Source organism: Varroa destructor, unplaced genomic scaffold (assembly GCF_002443255.2).
Source record: "Varroa destructor unplaced genomic scaffold, Vdes_3.0 BEIS01000005.1, whole genome shotgun sequence".
NCBI classification, from domain to species: Eukaryota; Metazoa; Arthropoda; class Arachnida; order Mesostigmata; family Varroidae; genus Varroa; species Varroa destructor.
In genome coordinates, this window is record NW_019211458.1 from 41,404,283 (window position 1) to 41,429,317 (window position 25,035).

The 25,035-nt window shown below is 38.5% G+C and overlaps 1 protein-coding gene across 2 annotated transcripts in view; it reads left to right on the plus strand.

Moving 5' to 3' along the window:
• LOC111250672 (alpha-1A adrenergic receptor-like) overlaps positions 1 to 25,035 on the plus strand; it is a 176,920-nt gene that overhangs the window by 117,731 nt on the left and 34,154 nt on the right. For both annotated transcript variants that reach the window (XR_015327713.1, XR_015327714.1), the window contains exon 5: positions 8,571 to 8,851. The gene's annotated coding sequence lies outside the window, so the exon portion shown is untranslated. The remainder of the gene's footprint in view (positions 1 to 8,570; positions 8,852 to 25,035) is intronic.

The window sequence follows — 25,035 nt, forward strand, 5'->3', positions numbered from 1 at the left end:
TTACGATGGTGTTACCATTATCTTAGATACGTACCATGCAAACATAAATGCTAGCCCAGCTTTCGCAGCGGGGCTTCCAGTTTCAACGAGCTATGCTATTTTCTGTGATAATTCATTTTTGGTAAACAGCAAACCCTGCACGTTTTGTCGCCTTCTACAAAAGCGTGCAATGTCTATAACAATAGTGGCGTTCGCGCTAAAGACCCCGGTAAATTTGCCTGAATACTTTCAACAGCTATAAGACCAAAATAGATTTATATTACTCTATCTGTAATTTAAGGTGTAACACATCAGTCTTATAGAAACGTGTTGATTATTATTATACCGGAATATATTTCATTGTCTTCACTTGATGAAAAAAACAATTGCAGCAATTATGAATTACGTACTTGGCGTCACCCTATAGGCTTCTTTCCCACGTTGTATTTTGTCACCAAACACCTATAGACGTTTGGTGATAGAACAGACCTATAGGTCTAGCGTTGAAGAACTCGCTCAGCCAGCTCTTCACTGTCAAATGTATGGCTGCGATTTTAATCTGCCGGTCGGAAAAGGTGACACTCCGTCGAAGTAAGATCTAGAGGAACTGATGCATGGAAAAAAACCGCAGACTCGAGCTCTGGCAAGGTGGCTTTTACCGTTTTGCTATAAACGGACTGGCGTTGTCCCACACTGGAAAAGGATAACTTTGTCTTATTCATCGGGCCTCTTTCCTGGGACAATTTTTTTCACCTGATGCAACTAGGCCATATGAAGACTCTTGTTGATTATTTTCTTTCGCTCGAATTTTCTAGTTTATAAGACCCTGCCACTCCCACCAAGAGCAATTGTCGTGGCTTTGGACGAAGATGCGGCATAACTCTGGATTTAGATGCATCCTTCGGAGCTACCCATGCCTTTTCCTACTTTACGTCGTCGTGAAGATGGCACTTCTCGGCACCAGTGGTGGTTTTGTACATAAACCCGTCATTATGTCTGCGTGTTGCCCGGTGCCAAGCGAGATGCTGAGGGTCAATGAGTAGCTTTATTTTTTTCCGCTTTTCATCAACACACCAGTATTTTATTTCCGACAAAATTAACATGTACTCAAGAAGCGTGACAATAGTCTACTGTTCGCCGATTATCTCTTCAGCCAACTGACGAATCATTTGGCGATCGGGCTGAAGTGTAATTCTATAGATCAAAGATGCTATCTTTGAGCTTAACAAGCCCCTTTTAGCAGTTCTCTCAGTTAAACAAGCCTGCTCGTATGCGGCTCAAACATTCCACGCTGCTTTTGCAAATTTTGACTTCGGTACAAAGCCTAGGTATCAAAAATTCACTTCCTTTATACTAGAGCCTTTATTTTCAAAAACTAAAACTTCACATAGAATCTCCTTTATTTCACAGTGAAATTTCAGCGGACCTACAGGAAAGAGTCAGTACTTCGGAATGGTGTGTAAAAGAAAACAAAGAATATAGAATAAAAGAGGAAGAAATAGAGTAAGAGCAGACCCAAATAACTTTTACGTCAATCTAATTTTGACTCGCAGGGGGTAGATCATTCGGCTCTCACAAGAAACCCAAAGAAAGGGTATATTCTAACTTGTCAACTTGTGGATGTCTTCGTGTACTCACAGTAATAACAACAATCATAACTAGATCAGAGCCGTCGCATAATCTCTAACTATCAAAGTTAGTTTAGAGCAAGATAAGAAAACGCGTAGCTTTGTTTAGGTTAAAGTCAAAATAGGATACCATTTTTAAAGCCTGGTTGATGCTGTTCCTTCATTTCAAGTAGTTCCTTAATATTTGTCTTAAGGCATTAATATTCAACTTGTTTAATAATTGCCTATCCTTGGCCACTGTTTGATTAAACGAACTAATTCCAGGAAGGATAGTAAGTACAATTATAAACCACGTTACATTATCTCCAGTTCCTAGAATGCTATCGTCAAGACTAACGTAGCCAGTCCGGGCTACGAGTCGCAGATTATTAACAAATCTCTTCGTATGCTTGACCAATAGGAAAGCAATGCGATTATCGATTCGGGGCGAATAACATAAGATTAGGCGCGCTGTAACGGCTTGGACTACCTTTATCCTCCTCCTAATGGTTTATCAAAAGCCGGACGAATTGAGAAGTTATCAGCGATCAAGTTAATCGTTGGGGTAGCTACCACTCTACCGTATTACTGCTGGAAATTTCACAAATCCAGCCAGCTGCACTGGTTCTAGGTATTGACCTAATTTTCAGCGTCATTAGCCGATTCACGGATATTTTTCAGCTGACATTTGGCAGGCCGTTTTTCCTGTACCTATGTCGTTGACCGATTTTCTGTGGTTTGAATGGGTTTTGGCAGACGAGTTTCAACCACCATGGGCCATGAGTGCTCACTGCCTGAACGTTGTTGCGAATAAACTCAATCAGATCTTACTTATCGCTGACGGATTAAAGTCTGACCTTTGTTATATCATCGACACAAATACCGTTACATTAGAAGTTCGTGTTAAATGTTTGCTTGAGTGTAAGCGTAACATCTGAAGATAAATGAAACGCAAATGATAAAGAGAGGAATCATACGTAGGGATGCGTGGATGAATGCAATAAAGAAACTCATGTAGCATTATATTAGCTATCCGTCTAATATCGTACGTGCACGCTCACATGATGGTTACGGTCCAGAGGCACAGCTAGTGCAGAAATGGAAAACGTTAGCTTTCGCCGGCAGCGATCATCTAGATTTTAAAGCTTCCAGGAATACCTTCTACATTTACATTAGTGGTTCTAACGGTCCATGGTCCTGATAAAGGAAAGACTAACTCGATAATCAATATCCTTAGTATTAATTAGGTCGAGGTGAATCTAGTTATGTTAAACTCCTTTTTTAAACTCCTAAAAGCCGCTTTTAGGGTACCTATAAAGGATAATGAGTTTGACTGAGTTGTTCAGTCAAACCTTTCAATTCCAATTGGGATTTAGATTTGAACATGTTCTTTTTTTGAAGGGCTATTTATACGGCATGGTTCTTAGAGTCAGCGGTACGTCATGAATAATATGTACAGGTCACATGTAGACAGTTGAAATATCTGTTTTTTACATATTCGTTTTGCTGCAGTGTCACGGAATTTATACTTAGCCAACTGTATTCCGCTCCAGAGGTATTCATAGGAAACACTATTTGCCTTTTTTTCGTGCCATAATAAAGAAGTTTTTAAAAAGCGGATCATGCTCATTTTCTTCTATTCGTCCAAAGAGTACCCTCGAAAGTAAGTGGAGTTGCGGAGTCGTATTGGCATTTGCCCGGAAGTTGGGAGGAACATTCAGCTAGCATTTAGCTTTTTTAAGATTTACACCAGCTGAACGATCACGGTGTAACGAAATAATGTACACACATATTAAGTACATATACAAATTTGAGTCGAGCGTTTATTGGCTTCGAAATGTTAAGCGAAACTCATAGATATTGCGATGATTAGGTCCAACAATGAACGAAGGTATCCCATACATATATTTTTTAATATTTCTATATTCGTAAAAAAATCACAGGCTATAGGAGAAAGCTAATTAGACAAAGGCCCTCAATTAATTGGCCAATTTGAAGTCGGAATCGTGCTTAAAAACTGCAAAGACAGTACGAGCAATTGCTCTCCCACGTAGATCGAATATGGGCGGAGACACCAAAATGTTTGGGTGGAATTACGGTAAGAAAGTTTTACTACAGTCATACAACATGCCGAAGACAGACGGTGCAACCCGTATGCATAGGCCTAGAAATTTGCGTGCATCTGCTAGTGAAAGATTTAACATTGCAACAAGTACAATGTTGTTGCATTTGTCTATCCGTTTAGCGTATTGTCTCATTCTCCCTGCCGTGGTGGTTACTATGGCGGCTTCTGTTTGCGTTGTCTGAACGCTGCTTGAGGCGGACAAAAACTTGGATACGCTCAATATGTTGGTTTCGCGCAGCGTACTATAGAGCCTTCGAGATTTTTTTTCTCTTTTTACTAATTGTTTGAGCATTTCAGGTGAATGCAGCTGCATCCGTATACAGGTAACGCACTCAATGATGTGTGAGAAAGGAAAACAAAAAGTGTCCACAATATGTGAAGGAGAACTCAGGGTGATTTCCGATGAAAAGTAATCATATGAATGTCTCTCACAACCCTGTTATTATGCCGTCCCTAAATAGATCAAGCATTACTAATCCTAAATTTACAAACGTAGAATATTGCTCCGATTTGTGACTATTCGGTAACTGTCGCTTATTTTCTAAAAGAGTAAATCGCAAACTGAAAAAAAAAAATAAAAAACTGACGTGTATAAAAGTAGCCATACAGAAAACGGAGTGCGACTATAACAATTTTCAGATGGACAATAACCACTAGAAGATATTTACCAGCAAGAAGTTCGGCTGTCTTTCTTGGCCGTCTTGATTTTAAAGTAAGAAACAAAGCCCCGAAGGTCTAATAAGACTAGAAGGTTTATCTTGTTCAGAATAGTCGTAATATTGTTTTCTACACAATCTAGATCGCGTTTTCGGAACATGCTACAACATTTTATGAAAACCGTGAACTACGCATCTCGGCAAAGCGTAAGAGACAACAAGGGCAACATTTCATGTCTGCTCTGAAAAATATAATGGAAACGTGAAGCTATGCAGAGTAATATGAAGTTTTTCCAAACAGTTAAACAGCGTTCTAAAGAAGACTATCTAGGGAGACAACATGTCTGAACACTGCCACGGTTGTTGCCGATTTTTTTTTACCTGAGACCTAGGGCTTTAATTGGGTCTCCGCTGCTACAGTTTCCCACGTTACTAATAATCAGGGACTAGCTATTTGATAGAAACAAATATATCGTATCCTTTCACTTTTGACCTTAAAGGCTAATGTTAGCACGTTTGAAGAAAAACAACTTTGTGATAAACATTACAAATATATAGGTAAAATTAACGATTCAGTAACACGGGACGGCTCAGGCCAGTGCAAAGTATAAAGGCCCGTTCTCCTTTCCGAACACGGCAAAGAACTATAACTCGTAATTGCTGCTTTCATTAGCACCTTATAAAAATTATGCAACGATTGCACTTAGATTACTGTTCATTGCGCATCATTAACGCCAAAGTGAGCACGGTAAACATTAAGTGAAGAGAAACGGACGATAATCATCCGGTAATTTATTTTCTCATTGATAGTAATAATAATTATTTAGCAATGAATTTACCTTGTGTTAGCTAACATTCTCCACTAAGCCATATAAAGAGCCAGTCTAAGCTTTGCAGTGATAAAAATAGTACGAAAGCTAATGGGAACACGTTGAACTCACACTGTTCTTGTATTTTCCTTGGACGATATTCCTATCTGGCTTAAATTATGGCTAGTTATTTAGGGAAAGCATGTGTTATTATATCTACCTTTAAACTGGCAATCAAATTTTTTGCTGATATAAAACATAGTGTGCTCTGTTAGCTTGCTAGGTAAGAATACTCGTTGCTTTCTGCGTCTCATACATTATGATTATCTTAAAAAGTATTTTAATTATACGATAGTTTTATATACATTATAAATATGGATACCGCCGTCGAATAGGGAAGCCTAACACGTTTTCACGACTTGCAAGAATAGCACCATGTTAAGGTCCTGCGGAGGCCGAGATACTGCACCATTGTTCAGGATCATAAAGGAGATGGCCAAGCCAGCCTCAATGACTGCGTAGGCCAAACAAAATACAGCGAAATAATAACCAGTAAACAGACGGCGTAGTCACGTTCTGACGAGTGGAACTAAAATTTCTATAATGATTCAATACGATATCATCACTGCCATTCACAGATACATACAAGCACGATTTCGTAACTCTGTTAATCGCTAATTCAAGCTAATCGTCGGAATTACATTTGAACCATATTCTTTAGGTAATACCTGTTACTAAGTGACCAAAAGAAACGTATCTTTTACTACGCACGTGAAACATGACCATTCATACATGTTCCAAGAAGGACCATGCTTCTGGGTAAACCCAGTTACAGGCAGTGGAATTTTATTCAATGTATACGGTGAAGTCAAAAGCAAGATCGTATTTACTTGTCCGATCAGTAGATCGGAACGCGAAGAAAAGGTTTTGCAGGCCTAAACTGCGAAGACTTCGGCGAAACGAACGCCATCACTCTAACAATCAGCTTGCTTGCACTAAAGGCTCCTAGAGACTGCATAGACTCATTAGACTTCCTTGGAATCGAGCGTCCCTAACTATCATCTCTAAGACTTAAATAAGCAGAAACAAAAATGCGCTATCAGCTACTTAGTTCGAGCACCACATAAGATGTCATCATTTATTACAATAGTGAAAATAGATAGAGCCTCGTGGTGACAATACTGTTTTGCCCTGCCAAACATTGTTAGCACGAATATACTGCTTGACAAAAAGGACGTTTCAAGATTCCCCTTCTCTACCGTCCTGTCATCATTAGCCATTGCCTTCTGGCTTTTACAAGTATATACAAATATAGCTTAAAACATTAGTTCCTTATACGGGCTGACAGATCGAGAGGGTTAGCGTGTCACGACGGCTTCTTACTAATGCCACCACGGAACGACATGGGCTGACAACAAACCGTAAAATTACAACAGGTGTAATTTGTTGAAGTTCACTCCCGCTGGCCAAGTATCATGTAGCTGTAGAAGACTGGCGTGACTGTCGACTCGTATAGGGTTTAGGTAAGATGGAAACAGCAACGCTTACAGCTGAATATATTCCAAGGTGTTGTCAATATGGATGCTAATATCTATCGGCCTAATTTTGTTAGGCAACAGGTCCGATAAGACGTGCGACTTGTTCATTATTGTTGAAGCTAGATCACATGTAACTGCTATAAAAATATGATTTTATAGCTAACGCCCTTCAATGACGTGAAGTGTTAGGTATACAAAAGCCCGTTTAAGAAGTAGGTGTTATCTTGCATTTACAGCTAGGCTAATAACGTCGAATCTGCCGCCTTCTTATGATAGAAACGTTTGTCCATTTGCGCCGCAAACCTCGAATTTCTATTCAGTTTACTTGGATTGGATCGGGAAAGAGTATCTAAGGTTAGGTTTATGATTTAACCGCGAGGCAAGACAGAGGAACGCATCATGTTTTAAAAAGAGGCTTTTCGATGGCTAAATTATATAAAATACTAACGGTTAGGAATCTAGCCAGTAAAAAGAAGCGAGCTAGCATAAACGAGATAGGTCTCAGGATTCTCAGGGGGATATTAGAATGTGTCCCTATCCTGGCATTGTATCAAAACGAACAGAAGAAAGCCCCGCTTGTCAATAGAACCGCAGTTGTTTCCTGGTACAATTTAACGGGTGATCCAAAAATGGCTTCACGGAACTAAACAATTTGATAACATTTTCTTATATCATACTTAATTTCTTAACATACCAATAGCAGTAGTTAAAAATAGTAATACCTAAGTTAATTTTAGCCTTGCGGTAGTACAAATGCAATTAGCTTTGTTATGTGTTTAATTGGACGGGTAGGCCCGTAAGTTGTAAAGGGCCACAGGCGACAAAACAATGCGTGGAAGAAGATTCTATTTAGCCATAGTCATGCCATTAGCTTGTCTAACACCGCAGTAATTAAAAAATTTAAGTCTGCTACGTTGAAAGAAATGCTGTCATTCTGAGTAACTCAAACACTACAGACATAGCTATAGTATTGGCAAAAAGGACTTTATCCCTTTTACGTTCTTGTCCTGGATGAAATGCGGGAATAAGATTCGATTTCGATATATACCAGAGCCTTCTAAAAACCTGTTTTTTTTTTTTTTTTTTTAATGCTAACTAAGTTCCTTTTGATCGACGGAATCTCTAACTATATATTTTATATGATTTATCTACACGACTAGCTCCTCGATATTTGGCTCGGGGTTGATCCAGAATTCGATGCAGAAAATCAAAAGACTGTGCATCTTAACAGCGTTTAGAAGAATCTACGTGTCCAAAGTATTCTGTTTAATGAAACAGTACAGCGTATAAACAAAATACGCAGAGGAGTACATTTGAAGGCTTTGTGGTAAACATGAATTGGGTCGTACAATTATATAGCGTGCTCGCTTGATACGAGCGAATCGATTAGAGGCAATTTCGTACTTTCCGGGCTTGTTTCTAAATGTAAATCTCTCATGTTTTCAGTTTAGCACGTACATAGTTCTACTCGATTTAAAAGCACGGTGCCCTATCTTGTAAGGAACAGATTTATAGGATTAGGGTTTTCGGTTATTTTCTCACTATGGCTAATCCAAACCAAGAGGAAAGCTAGAAAAGGGCCCTTTTTCGAAACAGAAGGAAAAGATAACTCAATGTAACAAAGCTTAATTATGCTAGCGGAATATAGACGGTAAGGATTTTTGTTGCATCGTACAGTATGCTACGCGCAATTGCGATCTAAGTTACCAGCATACGTTGGATGGTTTTGAATAGGAAGTATTAAGATGTTTCGTACATTTGACCTGGGTGTCTTTGCGAATTCGTACGAAGAAGTCTCCAGGATGTCTTCGATGGTGTATAACGAAGTCATCCTTTTTCTATATTATTTTTCACAGGATGACGGTCGCCGTCAACGTGCCTAATACGTCACTAACACATCAACGTACGTACAGCCAAAGAGGCCACCGGCCTGTGTTCTACTATCGAACCGCACCACTTCGCCAAAGTGATGAGGGCCATCATGTGTTTACTTACTCGCATGCTGCCTTATCCTTGAACTAATAATGATCCTAGAAGCAATCAAGAAATCTCGTCAGTGAACGAGATGTTCCCGCTGTTGAACGAGCAAATAAAATCTTCGTCTGGCTAAACGCCAGGAAAACGTTCGGCTCGAAACGTAAGTAGAAGATTTGGTGTGTCATGTTATCCCTTTTGATGTGGCATTGATTTTGCTGGAAAGCGGTAATTACAAGAAACGCTAGTGACATTCCAACTGTAAAAGTCAACCGTAGAAATAATTTGACCGTTACAACATGCGATACTCTTCACTGTTCAGGCGTAATCATCACGGTTACGGCTGCAGATTAACATGCTCCATAGTGAGGTTTTTAACTAGGATTTAGTGATATTTATAATACCAATGCAAAGTGCATAGTAATCTTATCGGACTATTACATTAGGCAGACAACCACTTTTTTGCGGAGTAGACGATTTTGATTTAAAGCCGATGGGGGCGGTGATAGAATTGTATGATCTGTTCCTAGCACGAGCACGTATTGCACATGTCGAGATATGTTGGCAAGACAAAACGTCTCTATTCGTCTCGAATAAATTGTGTGACCCAAGTCAATCAGCCTGATCAGCTTGAGTGAAGCTAAAAAAAAAAACCTAATCACTCCTTGAGCGTGGGTATTATAAGGTTTATTTGAACATAAGGATTCTTGTTTTCATCTATTACTAAAAAGCAGTCAGCACAGATAGCTTAAACATTTACTGGATGTGTGTTCCAGTTTTGTATGATTCGACGCGCTTATGTACGTTTCGCTGTGAGTTTATTTCGACATTTCGAAGAAACGGTCCAGATCTATAGCTGAACCGTGGAGGCTGACCACTAGAGATTCTAAATGCCAATCCGGTGCTCGTCTGTACGTGTAGCGAGACGCACAAATGTATGCTGCCTTTCCGGCAGGCCGGGGTCGTTAAACCTTATCTCAACGTTAACATTAACATAAAGTGGGTTAACATATTTGTGGCTGTCTATAAGCGCCTTTCCCTACGAAACGCATTTAGATGGCCACAATCGTATTGAATAATGGCAGATTTTGTCACCTTTGCAGCGAGCTTGCTAATCTACGTTCAAGTAGGTGCCTTTCTACAGAGAAAATCGCGTCCAGCACAAACTTACCTCGAACAGTTTTGAGCTCAGTTTCACACGATGGTCGTATCCGAAGGCGTTATTTTTCTAATATTAGAATATAAATCTAGCAGATAAAAGGCGCGAATTGCAGAGGTTCAAGCTGACACATGTATGTTTAGTATGTGCAAGAGCAGAAGCCGAAAAACTAGATACGGATTTACATAAGTGCGGAACAAAATAACGCGGATAAGCATCGACGTTGTAAGTACTACTGATAAGATACGCTCACTCAAGCTCTGCACTAGACAAAGTTTATTTGGCGTGCTTTCGCTGATTCTCTCCTTATGCAGGACATGGCCTGAGCATACGGTACCTAAATCTGCTGAGCGTCGGGCATTGACCCGTCCAACACATAATGAATTTAACCACTCCAGCAATCATTGGCGACGTAATCGTACCACTATTACTAAAGCGCTGAGTACGCCGTCAACTTTTCCGACAACTAAATGAACCAATCCACACACACTCGCATTGTGGCACGTCTACACGTGATAATCTACGCCATCCAAAAGGTGCCACATATGAGATTACTAGGCATTCTGATATACGAAATTGCCACTTACCCGTGTTAACTTAATTACGCAGATATTTTATGATAATGATATTATAATAATACATTAAATATGATACTGTGCGCAATCTGCAAATACAGTGCGAAAGCTTAAGCATCAAATTGCCGTTTCATAAATTCACCGTAACTCTATACCGCATTGGCTATTTGTCATAGAAGATCAACAATGAGCTCGTCAGGATTTTGCATGCAGTATAAAGTTCGTTGTTTTTGTGTTACGCGCCGATATTTAATGTCGGCTTTTTCTAAGATCGACCCTGGACTAAACAATCGGCATCGGTTTCAACGTGTGGAGAAGAGTCAAGCGGCTCGAGCGATCTGCACCGCAGGACAGAGGAGTTTATGACTCTTCTCTCTTAACGGGCAAATCATCACCAGTGTCTTCATTCTGTTATTGTAAACGCTCTATGACAAATACCCTTGTCCGGTATTCAGTTGTAAGCATGTTGTTTTATGGAACAATCATGGCTGCAAACCTAACACTAAAGGCCTTTTGTAAAGACCAATGTAAAAACAAATTGTATTCATCCAGTTGCGCAAGATCAGATTCAAGTTTTGTTGTATAAAGATCACAATTATAGAAAGTGTGTTTCTAAGATATTTAAATAAGAAAAAACGTTTATTTTTCATCTGGGTTACCATTCAGTAGGGACAAAATACAATGAGACTGAGTACAAAAGAAAACAGCGTAGCGATATATAAAAATTTGCTATGATATTTTCGTACGACTGAGGTGGAAGCGATTCGGGGTTTTCCGCCTGGAACGTCTAGCGTGCGTTCCTCATCACTACAGACTACCGTGTCCCTGAAAATAAGCTCAAAGAAACATCCACATCGTATTTTGTATTTTAAAAAATGAATGATAACTTGTAACTCTCTCAGAAATATCCTAGCCGGAAATGTGTTCGGTTTGATTGACTGAAGTCGCTGGTAGCCGTTGATGGTTCGTTTATAAAACAATCAAAGCTTAAATGAGCTTAGATATACAGATTGCATGTACAGGATAGTTGCAGAGTTGTAAAACACGGAAGCACATATTGGTTTGCATGTTTAAAAACGAACGTTATTTATTAATCTGTTCTGTTAACTGCTTTGTAACGAGAGATCAATCAATCTCTTATCCAGATCGATTTTATACATATGAAATGTTTACCGTAAAACAATAAAGTTTCACGTCTATATCAGTGGATAACTTATCGAGTATCCCATGTTTCGTCGTAATCGTTTCCAGGTTTGGATATATCAAAGTCGAATTATTTAGAGGTATCATATTTTCACCTTTACCTTTTGTACAGCAAAATGAATTACAAGGCGATGCCACTCGTGGTGACATCATTGATGCTGACTAATCTCTAATATATCAACCTTAAATAACGCGTGGTTGCTGGTGATCTATCATCTAAATATTTAGAAACTGACGGCTTAAAAGAAATCTCTGAAGCTTTCGAATCAAAGGCGGAACTTCGAAGTAAATACTCGTGGCGGCAGCAACCGGCAGAACTCATAAATTCCGATTGACTTATTAGATGGTCGTTCGAGGCAATGCCTAACGGTATAAGTAGCGTACGATACTTAGCAACTCTCCCTCTCTATTTCGCTCTCTTTCCCTATCCCCTTTTCTTTCCTCTTTACCGCGAGCACTGTTATTTGTCACCGTCGCAAGCATTCTATCTTCGTTAAAGTACAATGGACGGATGAAAAGAATGTAGCACCGAGTACTGCCAATGAACACGGTGCAAGGAAAAGCATGGCCAAATATAAAATTATATAGAACGCAATAAATAAATAGGGTATTTAAAGGCAAAACTGTGAACATTTAGAGAAGGAACTAATTAATGTTCAGCGTGAGATAGGTTATTATGCCGGCAAGGCCCGCGGATAATACCTCACTGAATAGTTAATCTAAAATAGAACAGCAACAAAGGTGACCCTATGTAAACTTATATGGATATAAAGATGCAAAAGTCTACAACAACGGAAAAAATAGATAACCTTATGTACGCGGCATACATATTTACATTTAGCTCACAAGCGCGTCCTTGTCCCACCAGCGCCTGTGTACCTTTCGCGTTCAGAATGAAGTGACCTCTTGGAGGTATGGCGCCCCTAAAGCTGTATGGCGCTACTTTGCTTTCGACAACGAGCCATAATAGTGGCGATACAACGTTTAGGATAATTTCGAAAACGTTTCATTGACTCTCTCGTGCTGTTTTTGAACTCTCGTCGAACAAATTTCTCTAGTTCAATTTTGTCTTTAGCTTTTGTTCCTGAGTCCTATTTTGGCGTTTCGACCTCTTACATACGCACGCGGTTTTGCCAGGTAGCACTGGCCGACAGCCAAAACTAGGCCAACGGGCAACTGGTCACGACTCTTAATTGTGTCTTATTAGAAGCAGGAGTTGGCAGCAGCTTCTGAACTCTGGAAGACCGTTGCCGGTCACCCCTTCGAATGCGGTCAACGTTGTTTTGTCTCAGGTAGTCGTTTACCTCCAGTTCTCTAAAGTAGGTCTCATTACCTCATCGAGATATCACAAACGTATCCAAAAGTGGATGTATATAGATAGCGTTTCGGAGATTGATTACCGGATGATCTGCATGCAGGATCAGTTCGAAGGAATGGTTACAGAGAATACTATTTGCAGTCTTCTTTATCAGTATTACGAGTCCTGGTTTTTTCAAAAGTAAATTGTCGAACATTTTTTTGAACAAAGAGTAGACGGAAGTAGACCACTGATTTTTCCTTGTTACTGCTTTTGGATACATTTCTTATGATTGACTTCTGGAGAACCTATCTTATTCGACTGTAATACCTATAAGCAGTTATCTGTATACTTACAACGATTTCCTCTAATTTCACTTTCCTTAGAGAAGCCGAAGCATTTGATGAAAATCAGTAGACCTCAACTTGACGTGTGTATCATAGCATCTCTGCATTGCTATTGGAAGGCTAACAACACATGAATTCAACGCACGAAATGTAGTATTTGTTTGTTGTCCTCAGCTTTTTCAGTTTTCGGAAAGGAACAACTTGACGTCATATATATGTATTATTCTAGAACTGGGTGATCTGTTAGACAAACGTGCAGCATTTATGAGGATTATTTAATAATCAGTGAAGCCTGATTGTTAGAAAATGAAATGCTGGCAGTTGAACGCTGCAAATGTAAGCCGCACGAATGAAGTTAAACGGCGTAGTAAGATTTTTGAGGATTGTTAACATTTTCAGTAAGCAGACCTCCTTTTGTTGTAACTACTATATATATTCGCCATATTTTGGTAGCGTCATTTCAATGGAACTCCCATTGTTTTGGTGAATTTGTCAGGGGGTTACCTACGAATTACGCCAAAGATATATAGTAAGATGAAAAGATTGTGAATCCCAACTCGCATTTTCAGTACGATACCTTCTAATGGAGTGCTTAACCGTGTAAATGTATATCTGTATAAAATTGACCGAAGCTATTTAGCGGGTGAGAAATTTCAATGAACTCATAAATCATATTAAACAGAATAACGTCACTTTGGTAAATGTTAGATATACCTTTCTTTGATAGCCCCCCACTGAGGAAAGGAAGTCTAAACTATAAACGTTACATTTTAGCACTAGACGATATCCTTGCCTGTGAACGTACTCAAACAGCTTACTGTCATAAATAGCTAAAACGCTAAAGAGAAATTTTATTTACTATATTTCTCTCCTAATGGTGCTCCCCGACCCACTCGATACTCCCATAGAAGCAAATAAAAAATGACTTGCCATGGGGGACATGATAGGATATTAAGCAATTTTATGCGACAGTGAATTTTTTAATAGAAACTGGTGTATGTTTAATTTACTGTCAACTATCGAACATGGTCTTACATAAAACAGCATATCTTTTTAGGCCGAAAGAGATCTATATAAGCTCTGAATAAGGGGCTGAAGATAAACTAAGGCGTTGAACCTATTAAGCGGGTATGAACCTGACAATTCAAGGTGTTGTCGAATATTGATCGGAAATGGTTCCCCGTGTTGGTACGCTACTCAAGGCAAGTCCTACTGTGAGGGTGTACATACCGGTACATCGCAATTATTATCCCGCTCATGAAGAACAAGTTACTGCAAAGGATAAGAACAGGCGACGTTTTATTTTATTATAATCTCTATAAATAACTCTCGATACTTTATTTGATACTTAATAATAGTTCGCAAGATTGTAAAAGTTGACTAAACATCTCTTTTTCTTTTTCATATATGTTCTACACGTGTAAACAAGTTAATGAATTTAAATGAGGTCGTATGATCCTTCGAGGAGAGTCATATTTAGGATGATCAAATCGACTATCTTTCCAAGGATGGAAGAAACCTGGTCGATTAGATTTTTACAAGAGTCAATGGCGGGTACACTAATTACAGTATGAAGGTCATTCTAAGACGAAAAAAATTGATATCTGGGGGGTCAGTTTACAGCGTCCAAGCGTCAAAAAAAGAGTCCAAATTAGTAAGCACAGGAGTCTCAATCAATTGCCCTAATAGACATCAATGAAACCGCGGTTGCGGTTTGGTGTCAATGTTTATTATTATCTAGTTTTGGCTAGGTTTTATTACATCGCATGACAGTATTTTTCAATTAAGGCTTTTTCGCGGTATTTTGCTGGGTCAATTGTCATTTTTAATAGTACCCACTAAAAAAAAAGCATTCGTTCAGGTCTCCGCCGGTGCTTCTAAATTTCGTGCTGCAATGAAAATTCTTTCAACTCACTTTTGCAACAAAAATAACCATGTCAATGAATTTAAAAATCAGTTGTATTCGACATATTGTTACAATTTATCCTTAGCCAATGAACCCAAAATCGGATATTAAATTGTCAAGCAGATTCTCCCTTATACGCAAAATGTACTTACTTACGTGCCCAACTCCAGTAATCGTTCCTAGGTAATTGTAAATTTACGTAAGGAATATCTGTCGGGTTATGTTTCCTTCAATCCTAAAGTTAAATAAAATGACACTTTTCCGCCGAATTATTATAGTAACAATGTGTTTTTTTTTTAGTCGGCTTATGCTACACCTTAAAGTACCAAAAGCGAATTTTGAAAAATCTTGTATAACAGCGAAGGTAAAAATTAATATGAGGAAAGAGCATTCCGAAGTGGGATAACATGAAGCACCCTAGCACCTACCATGACAGCTGGCTTTGAAGGCGGGAAAACAGAAATTAGGATTAAGGCTTATCAACTCCACCGTACAATTTCACGTGTCCAATGATTATATGGCCATAGTTCCGAGTTTTCGTTACCATACGAATCATACTAGGCAAGATGCGTGAATTAAAAAGTTATCTAAAATTTAATTTGAGGTTTTCCAACCGCCCCAGGACTGCGTACGGTTTGCCTGTTACTGTAGTATTGTACGTACCGAAATTATGACATCGCCTTCCGCCAGCCGACGTATGGCTGGGGCGCTCCTGTCAACTTGAGCCTGGGTACTATTTCATCCGTTTCGAAATTGGGTGTTGCCTCCCATCAACCTATTCCGAAAGAGGCTTCCGTCTGCTTTGTTGAACTCAAGAAAACTGGACCATGCGATTTGTTCAGTTCCTCCAGCTTTTCGAGCTATTACCCAGAGTGATATGCGTTTTTACGAATCATTTTGGAACAGAACGCAGCTCAATTCAAATAGCTTGCTAGATGCAAAAACCTTATTCAACAGCCGCTTCCAATTACATTGCTGTTACTCGTTTGTACATATGGAATTCAGTCAACACTATTGCGCTCGGGTATTTTGTATACGATATTTCAGTACCGTACAATAATAAATAAGCTTTGAAATTTGCTCTACTTTTTCTTTATTTTTTTTTTTTAATTTTTATTTTTTTCTTAACATTTAAAATTTTTTTAGCATTTTAAAATGGAGTGAACCTACTTAGATGTTTAGTTGAATGCATTTGTGCAGGTGAGAATTATACTGATTTACTTTGGCATTTACTTATGAGGCAAGACATTGTAGCGCTTAATCCTAGCCGCCATGAACACATTTCAAAAGTGCCGCTGAAGTATACTAAATACAGTTGTTGCTGAACGAAAGATGCGAAGGTTTACTTAGAAACAAATAGCACTTAACGCCGATGCGAGGTGATCTATCTTCAAGTCAATTATGGGTATTTATATGCTAATCTTTGATACTCTGCTTCATCATGGCTAAAATGTTCACCACATAGTACTATTATTATTTTCTTTCGAAAGTACATCAAGTACACACATATGTCTCTTAAATTTCACATTCGATTCAATATCAAACCTCGCCTACCTTCTAAATTACCCAAACCCTTTAGTCAAAAGCGGTGCATTTGGACTTGGCTTGAGCGATTTACAGATCATAGGGGCGACCTCAATTACGCAAGCAGCAAGGAATCGGTCCTGCCCTTTATACGTCCCTCTGTTTGCCCTCGCCATTTTTGTCCTTATCACTCTTTAGAAGGTCAATTTTTAGTTGGTTGCAATCTTCTAACTGTTTCCTTTTTCATATGTGCTTTGTCTCCATCATGATGATTTCTTTTTCTGCTAGAGCATTTCAACGAGTTCCCGTTCCGTTCCTCCATGTTGCTCTCCTAAATATATGAGGTGAAACGGGGCCAACTGATATGATAATGAGTCTCACGTCAGCGCACGCGCTTGTTGAGAGGTTGAGTCAAACAGACTCAAAGATACAAGTTCAACCTCCTCCACTACAAGCAATGAGTGAGTCTGGCCTCGCAGGTCTTATTGTGGACCTTACTACAATAGTGGTGTAATCAGACTTCTAGCAAGAAATGGTGACTCAATCCTTGAATGGCTATTTGTGGTTGCCAGTTTTTTCTCATGTTCTACTTTCAGTGTCAGGTCCTGTTTTGGACCTTCCTTTTATCCCCTTCCTCCAAGGAAAGTTCATGAAAGAACTGGAAAATTCAAAATAGGAGGATGGAGAGAAGGGCGATTAGGGCCTGACGTTGTAATGTCGTCTCAAGGAATTGGGCCAGTTGAGGCCGCTTATTTAAATCTGATTCTATGTGGAGATTGGTCGTCTAATCACAGGCGAAACTGATTAGTAGAAACTAGCGAAGACCGGTCACCATGAGATCGTCACACGCAATGCGGATACTGACAAGGCTCCAAGCCTGTTCCATCATGTCCACGTTATGTGGGACACACTTCTGGCTGTGACAACATGGCCAATTAATCTGATCAGTGCTAAAGTCATTTGCCCTGTCCTTTTAGGCTACTGGAAAGATAGGAGAAGAAGAAGAAGAACCTGAGAGCAGCAAAAGCTAAAAAGGAAGAAAAGATCAAAGAACATAAATTAAATTCAGATGTGATGTGTTAAGTAGGCGCCAAAATCCCTTTCTCTTCATTGAACTAGCCGACCTAGTAATAAGGCCAGAGGCAAAACTTGAGAAAAAAAGTGCATCCGACACTGCTTAGAAATAGGTGTTATGTATCATGTATATATAAATCAAATATGTAATAGTAAAAATGTGATGCGAGATGTCTAATAGTGTCGAATGAATAGCATTAAAGAGAAGACTCAACTAGCAAGTTGTTATACACAAATATAACTTCTGCATACCTTTCAAGTGTTCTGGTAATGAAGCTAAGTTAAAAAAAAGCAAGGCGACAAACTTTACTAATCTAAGTTCGACATCTAGGCGTGCTAAAAGTAAAGTTTTCCTTTGTCCAATACAACATTTACCAATTACCTATCTATCTACGCGACATTAATATTTTTCAGCTGTATTTTTGTATCCGGCGTAAGCAATTTTCAACCTTTCTTCGTTTCTATACGTGTTTCACACTATGTTCAATTCGAATTTTTTCCCGCCATTTGTCCAGTTTTGACGTAGTGTGTGCTATGACCAACATAGCTCAGCTCCCTTTTTTTGGGAGTAACATTGATTAATCAAGTTCCAAAGGATTGCTTTCTGGAGGATAATTATTATTTCAGACCAATTTTTGCAGAATCATGATCATGTGATGGCGCCAAGTGGTTTTGTTGAGAATATAGCCGTATCGCTCCAGAGGCATAATTAATGTGGTGCGAATAGTAGTAGAATATGCGAACTGATTGAACATGGCAGGGCTCTGTAAAACAGTTACCTTTGACGGTTTTTTGCTACGTATGCGCTTATATCATCTTATTCATCATAATAGGCTTCCTTCATTGTAGATAGTATATCTCTTGCGGTATTTTTTTAAGTTAAATATATCCAACTCTGTTTTAAAATGTTTATGTGTGGGAAACCGTACAGAATTATCGTAGATCCTTTAACAGGACGTCTTAACATATGATACGGCAGTACAGTCTATTTATGCTACAGGCCCGCTTTTACATGAGTATATTAAGAGGTTACATATATATATAAGGTGAGGAAAAATCTTTTGGTAAGTTGAATTTAGTGACTAAGCAAATGTATCTTGCACATATACGCAATATAAATATAAAATAGACCCTCAAACTGGCAACTAATGTTTGCGTCACGCTATATATAATTATATATATATATAGTTATACTACTTAGGCACGCAGTAGCAATTTTGGTCTTGACGCTTCAACGCAGTTTGGCTATGAATCAGAGAAAGCTATAAGGCTATAGCAAATTCCGCTATTTTTGAAGCTAACGGATTCACAGATACTACACTTTAGGTAGGGCTTTTGACAAAAAGACCCGTGCTGCCCAACACTTCTGCATCGTATTAAATTCTGTACTAAGCAATTTAACTTGCAAGCTCAAACCATACTATTTAAACGATAATCTTGGGAGGCTCTCTAGAGTGATTTTCTTTTATCTGATAATTTCTGCGAGTGTGGATATACTTATTATAATAAGGAACTCTCGTTCTATCGAAAGCATCTTTTGTCGAACTTGGGCAATACCATCAGTTGTCAACATGCTCGTTCCACAAGAGCTGAACTCATTGGTAAGCGTCCCGGTGATAAGCACTTGAGTACGCAACTCATGGAAAAGCGATGGTACAGATTTGGAGGTGCTTATGAGTTCTCTAGACTCGTACGAGCCTATTCAAGCTGTTCTACGCCCCAAATCGTCGAAGCATTGCGATAATGTGACTCGACGAGTCATTTACGTTTTACAAACAGTGTTGGCTAAAGGCTACGAGATTGAATCACAAGCAGGTTCAACGCAAAACTTCAGGAGGCTTGCATGCAATCAATTATTGTTCTCAACTTCTTAAGTGGCCTTTATGCTCGACGAGTGGCGCAACTTGCTGAATGTGCCTGATTGGCTCTACCTTCGAATCTAAAAGGTTATGGAATCCATTTCCACACCGAACCCTAAGGGCCATTTTTAAAAGGATCAGAGCTTAGAAGTTAATGCAACCCAAAGAAAAGCGACGCGGTTCCGGAAACAAACTCCCAAGAAATCCTGGGCAGCACGGTCATCGAAAAAAACGCAAGAGGTTACGCGGACAAGGGCCATGAAAAACAAACAAGATAATTTTCAAAGCTATTTTTGAATTCTTCTGTGAATAGTGGTTAATAACCATCCTATCTCCGCTTTTCTAGACGATGCTGATCGACGCTTCAAGCTTGGAACTGGGGGTACTAGTTTGTGCCCCCTACAACTATTCCCGTTGGAATGATTGGCATACTGACACTTGTTTACGCAGTCCTTGTTGCCCAGGCAGATGCTTATAGCAATAGTGGATTAAAAACGTTGCCAATAGGGCTCCGTAGTTGGATCACGTGATGTGTCGCAGAAAGTTGGTGGACCTACGGGTGAACGCAATTTTTTACCCAGAGGGTATCACACTGTCGTGACAACCGCTTGGAAAGTTCTGAGTTGGCATGCGAAAACTAGGGCTACTTTAATGCCAACCTGGGACGAGTTGAAAGGAGCGAGCAGTCACCGATGGGGCAAAGCAACGGATAAGTCGAAAAAAACCACGAATCAAAAAACAAGCTTAAAGCAAGTTTTTTGGCTGAACGGTAGCTTTAAAAACTCGTTGTAGGGCCAGGCTGGCTACGGCAGACCTTTAAGTACGAATGGTATTTTGCGGAGTTAGTAAGATAAAAATAACGTGAAGAGCTAATTTAGGGCAGAATGTATTTCTCTTCGAAAGTCGTCTATCAAGAAGTAACGCTGCGGCTCAATTCGGATTGCTGCCGCAATATTAAAAAAAACGTCTACTCGTATATATATATATATATATATATATATATATATATATATATATATACATGTATATGTGTATAGCGCAAAGCTTCCATAAGTCATAACGTTAAAACTAAATATATCCAAACTTTAATTCTTACCAAAATATTGCTTACTTTATAGCGTCACGCACGCAGATTGGGTATAAAATATATTTATAGTAGTATTATGCTCTGAAGATTTCAGACTTTTATAAGTGATAAAAAAGAGACTTAAACATTTTTTTTGTTGTGTTATTTGAACCAACTGAATACACGGTCAATATCAAGCCTGCAATCAAAAAATTTTGACCATCAGATTGCAGAATACCATATTTACTATTGTGAAATTGTCTCCAGATAACTGTCAGATATACAAAATACCGGAAAAACTTAGAAACAAGAAACCCAAGAGAAACCAGTGGCTGCTTGGGTATGACAAAATCGCGTAGAATAACCTCTAGCTGTATTAGATTTGATCTTTGTATCATCCTGTTGCATCTGAATGTCGTAATATGGAAATATTCGAATATTTATATAACATTTGCTTTATCTATCATCTTGTCCGAAAACAAGAAGCTAAGGGCTAGGCAATGATATTATATAAGAGCTCAAAAAACATACATTTTATACTAGCTGATCTAACAAGAACGATAGCAGATGCCAAAATTATTAAATGTTTAAGTAAGTTTGAGATAGTGTCTTCTAAAGGTTCTGGAACTTCTTAAAGGTCCAAACTTGATTTTTTTTTATTCGGGGTAAAATCTACTGTGGACTAGGTTAACGGTGGCGGCAAAATAACAAAGAGTGCGAGATAATTTCTCTTAAATTTCTGCTTGTTTCTTACACAGTTTTGATCCAAACACTGACAAACCTTATACCGTTAGAATCGTAGTGAAACGCAGAGTATCGCTACGGTCGAGTTGTCCAATGGTACGCGCGACTGCACGAACATGCGATCGGTTGTAATGGTTGACGTTGTTTTGTAGAAAAGGTGGCCAAAAAGGCTTTAAAGCACAGGCTTTCGAAGAGAAACTATGGCCAATTCTATAACAGTATAGGAGATTTCTCTACAATAAACTTCTTGTAGAGATATTTATATTTAATGCGGGGGCATACGCAACGAATTCTATTTTTTTCACATTTAATGTTAGCACTGCGCCACTTAATAGGTTTTCAGCCTGACGTTTACTGGACGCTTTTCGTATCGAAATCAATCTTTGATCTATAATGTATTTTAACATAAAAATTGTCGATTTTGGTATATAAAGTGTTGGGTTTTAAGCTCTTATTGTAGAAACCAGTTTCAAGTACTGACAATTATTTTTAATCGAGAAAGTAATGAGATATGATTGACTATCTATATTCAATTTAACCGAACCTACATATCTCTCTCAAGACATAAAAATAATCCTTTAAATTCAGGAATTCAGCAAGTACTCCACATTTTTATTATTGGGATGGAATGGGGTCAGTAGGTCTGCAAGATGCTTTATTATCAATATTGGCGATTGCTTGCACATGACAGTTATCGGCATAAGTTGAAAAAAACCTAGGCCTTCAAGGGAGGCTAAAACGGACCAAAGAGCAAAAGGCACAAATTAGATTTGATGCATTCATTCATCTTTTAAAATCTAACCTCCTCCCTATCAACATGTCGCTTGGGGTATACAAGAATACATTTAAGACCTATTAACAGCAAAAATAAATAGAATAGTACGTATTACGGTTAGAACTTTAAGCAGGATTTGAAGCATCTGTATTATAAAGTATAAATCTGCAACAGAGAAATAGATCTATTCATTAGATTTACAGATGGCAGGGTTTCGGAGAAAGTTTGGAGCTACCATAATTTATAAATGAATATTGCTGAAACTTAAGCTTATAATAGACAACTTTTCCAATTCAAATAACGCAACTAACAAAAATATTGCCTTAATTTTTGTTATTTTAATTCAATATAAATGTTAAAGCAATCAAATTTTACTATCAAAGAGAACAGTCCATCTACGGTATATTTGCTTAACCCGAAGCCGAGTGAACTTCGATGCCATTCATGCCTCACCCTTCAGTCTGCACCATAACACAGGTTCTTTAAAATGCAACCGGTAAATAGATAATTAGGTAGATAATAAGTGGTGTTTATTCTGGTAAGCACCTTGTATGAAACAAAAAAAACAAAAAAAAAAAGAACTATTTGAATTACACAGGATTGCTTTACAAGAAGTATTAGTATAAAATTCTATAGGCGAAGCTCGTACCGGCAAAATAACACAGCTTGTAAGTTGGCCTAAAAGTACGCTAAATAATCATTACGTAACATCTGTATTAGTTGTTGCCAGAAGCAACTTTCTGCAGCATTGTCTACCTGTCCTCATTAATATCTGGGCAGTGTTTTGCCAAAGCCTATGATAACAGTCTGTTGCATGGTGTGACTTGTTCTATTTGTTATCTCTTTAACATACCTTATGAAAGTTAGCCGTAGGTATGGGAGTCGGTTTTTTTTACGCACTAAAGATCTTTATTGTTTGGTAAAAATATAGTCGTGATATAAGTCCGTTAATGTTTTCAATTAGGTAGGCCGGTTACTCTATCGGTGTCTTATTGCCGATTACGCAATCATTGCATTGGTAAAGAAAAATAGAATTTTTGACTTAATGGCATCGCAACTTCGTCTTCATTTATTATTATTCGATATCTATTGACCTTGGATGATGCTGACTGTTTATATTAACTAGACAAGCCGAAATATGATTCTAATTTTTCCATTACATTTGATCAAAGAAAAGTCCCGTTAACGTCTGTTATTTCCCATGATTAATTATAGCAAATCTGGGCTTTTTCTTTATAGTATCTTGTCACTTTAACTATTATGTTCAATCACAAGGGGATAACCCAACATGTTTCTATTGCAGTAGCAATACACTTTATTCTTTGACCCCCCTAACCGAGATGTTGTCGACCACGGTTCACTAAATTCTAGTTTGAGTGTCTGCTATCCAACAATTAAACTAACGACATTTCATATAAACTTGCCCACTACTCCAAAAGTTTGCAACGATTTTAGCAGTATTGTATTTTCCAGAAAAAATTAACCAAACAGCAACAGGGAGCATATGGGCCAGGCGGAGCGTTGCATTAACAGAAAAACCCAATTAGAACAGAAAAATAGTGGACTGTATACAAAGAAGAATTTGGTCTTTTTTGATCTTCGACAAACGTAAGTGGAGAAAAAATAAAATGTAAGAACTTTTACATGTGGTTTACGTTTTGCGCCGCTAGGGCAAAGTGCGTAGCAGCAAATGCTTAACATAAATACGTTATTCGTCAACCAACAGATTTTCTACGAGTTCCATGAATGTAACTAGAGGATTTTTGAATCGGGGATCAGTATTGAAATTAGTGTCATAGTTTTTCACTGAGTATGATAGAGGATTTAGACAAAAATGATTACTAACGGACATCGAACATTGAACAATCAAATGGAGGGCAGCATATATATATGTGATATTTAATCCACACATCTTAGAGACAATGAAATCGCAAGGATTCTTGAATATAATAGTGTTTCTTGAAGGATATGGTGAAATATATTTAATTCCCCAATTCAAATTAACTCAAGTTAGAACTATTTCGCTTTCCGTTCATTCAATATATGAGAGCATTATAATTGTTTTGGCCACACCAAAATCAATAGCAGAAATATGTAAAGCTTACTTGACGCTTAGAATTTCGCCGTTGTTTTTTTTGCTATCGGGAAACGGCACACACAGGCGTTGAAACGCCTGTGACGTAAGAAACCTTAACAGCGACGTGGAACTATTATTAGCTGAGCAAATATCTGCACTCCCATTGCAAAGGTTTTTTTTGTAGTTTACCAACAATAATTAAATACCATGCGCTTGAGTTGTCCACGCCACAAATTGCTGATCACAATTCCCCCCCCCCAGCTTCAAAGGAGCTAGGTACCATTAAAATACAATAGTAACCAAGCGCTCTTAGAGACAGGCGTAGTCGCTATTTTTTCTCCCCGTTTCAACGACCCTTTAGTTTCGAAAGGCCCACTGGTTGTTACAGTCAGTTGGGGATTATGTTTATCTTATACAGTGGCATTTAAGATTGACGTTGATCCTTTCAACAAGGTAGGTTGAATCGACCAAGATCGACATGCATCCGCGCATGTATATACCTATATAATGGCTGTAACAGAGCACCGATCAACTCGGTTCTGGTTTTCAGGTATTACTGGCATTGCCATTTGGCGTAAGCATCTTCTACTTAGTTGAATTTGAGAAATGGAGAGGCTAAACTAACTGGGAGGTAACGGGGCTTAGCTACGATCCCTTAGGTTTGCTTATAGCTGGGCCGTAAAGATCAATTGTCGAACGAGTATCGTCTGTTTAGAATTCATAAATTACTTTAGCCCAGTT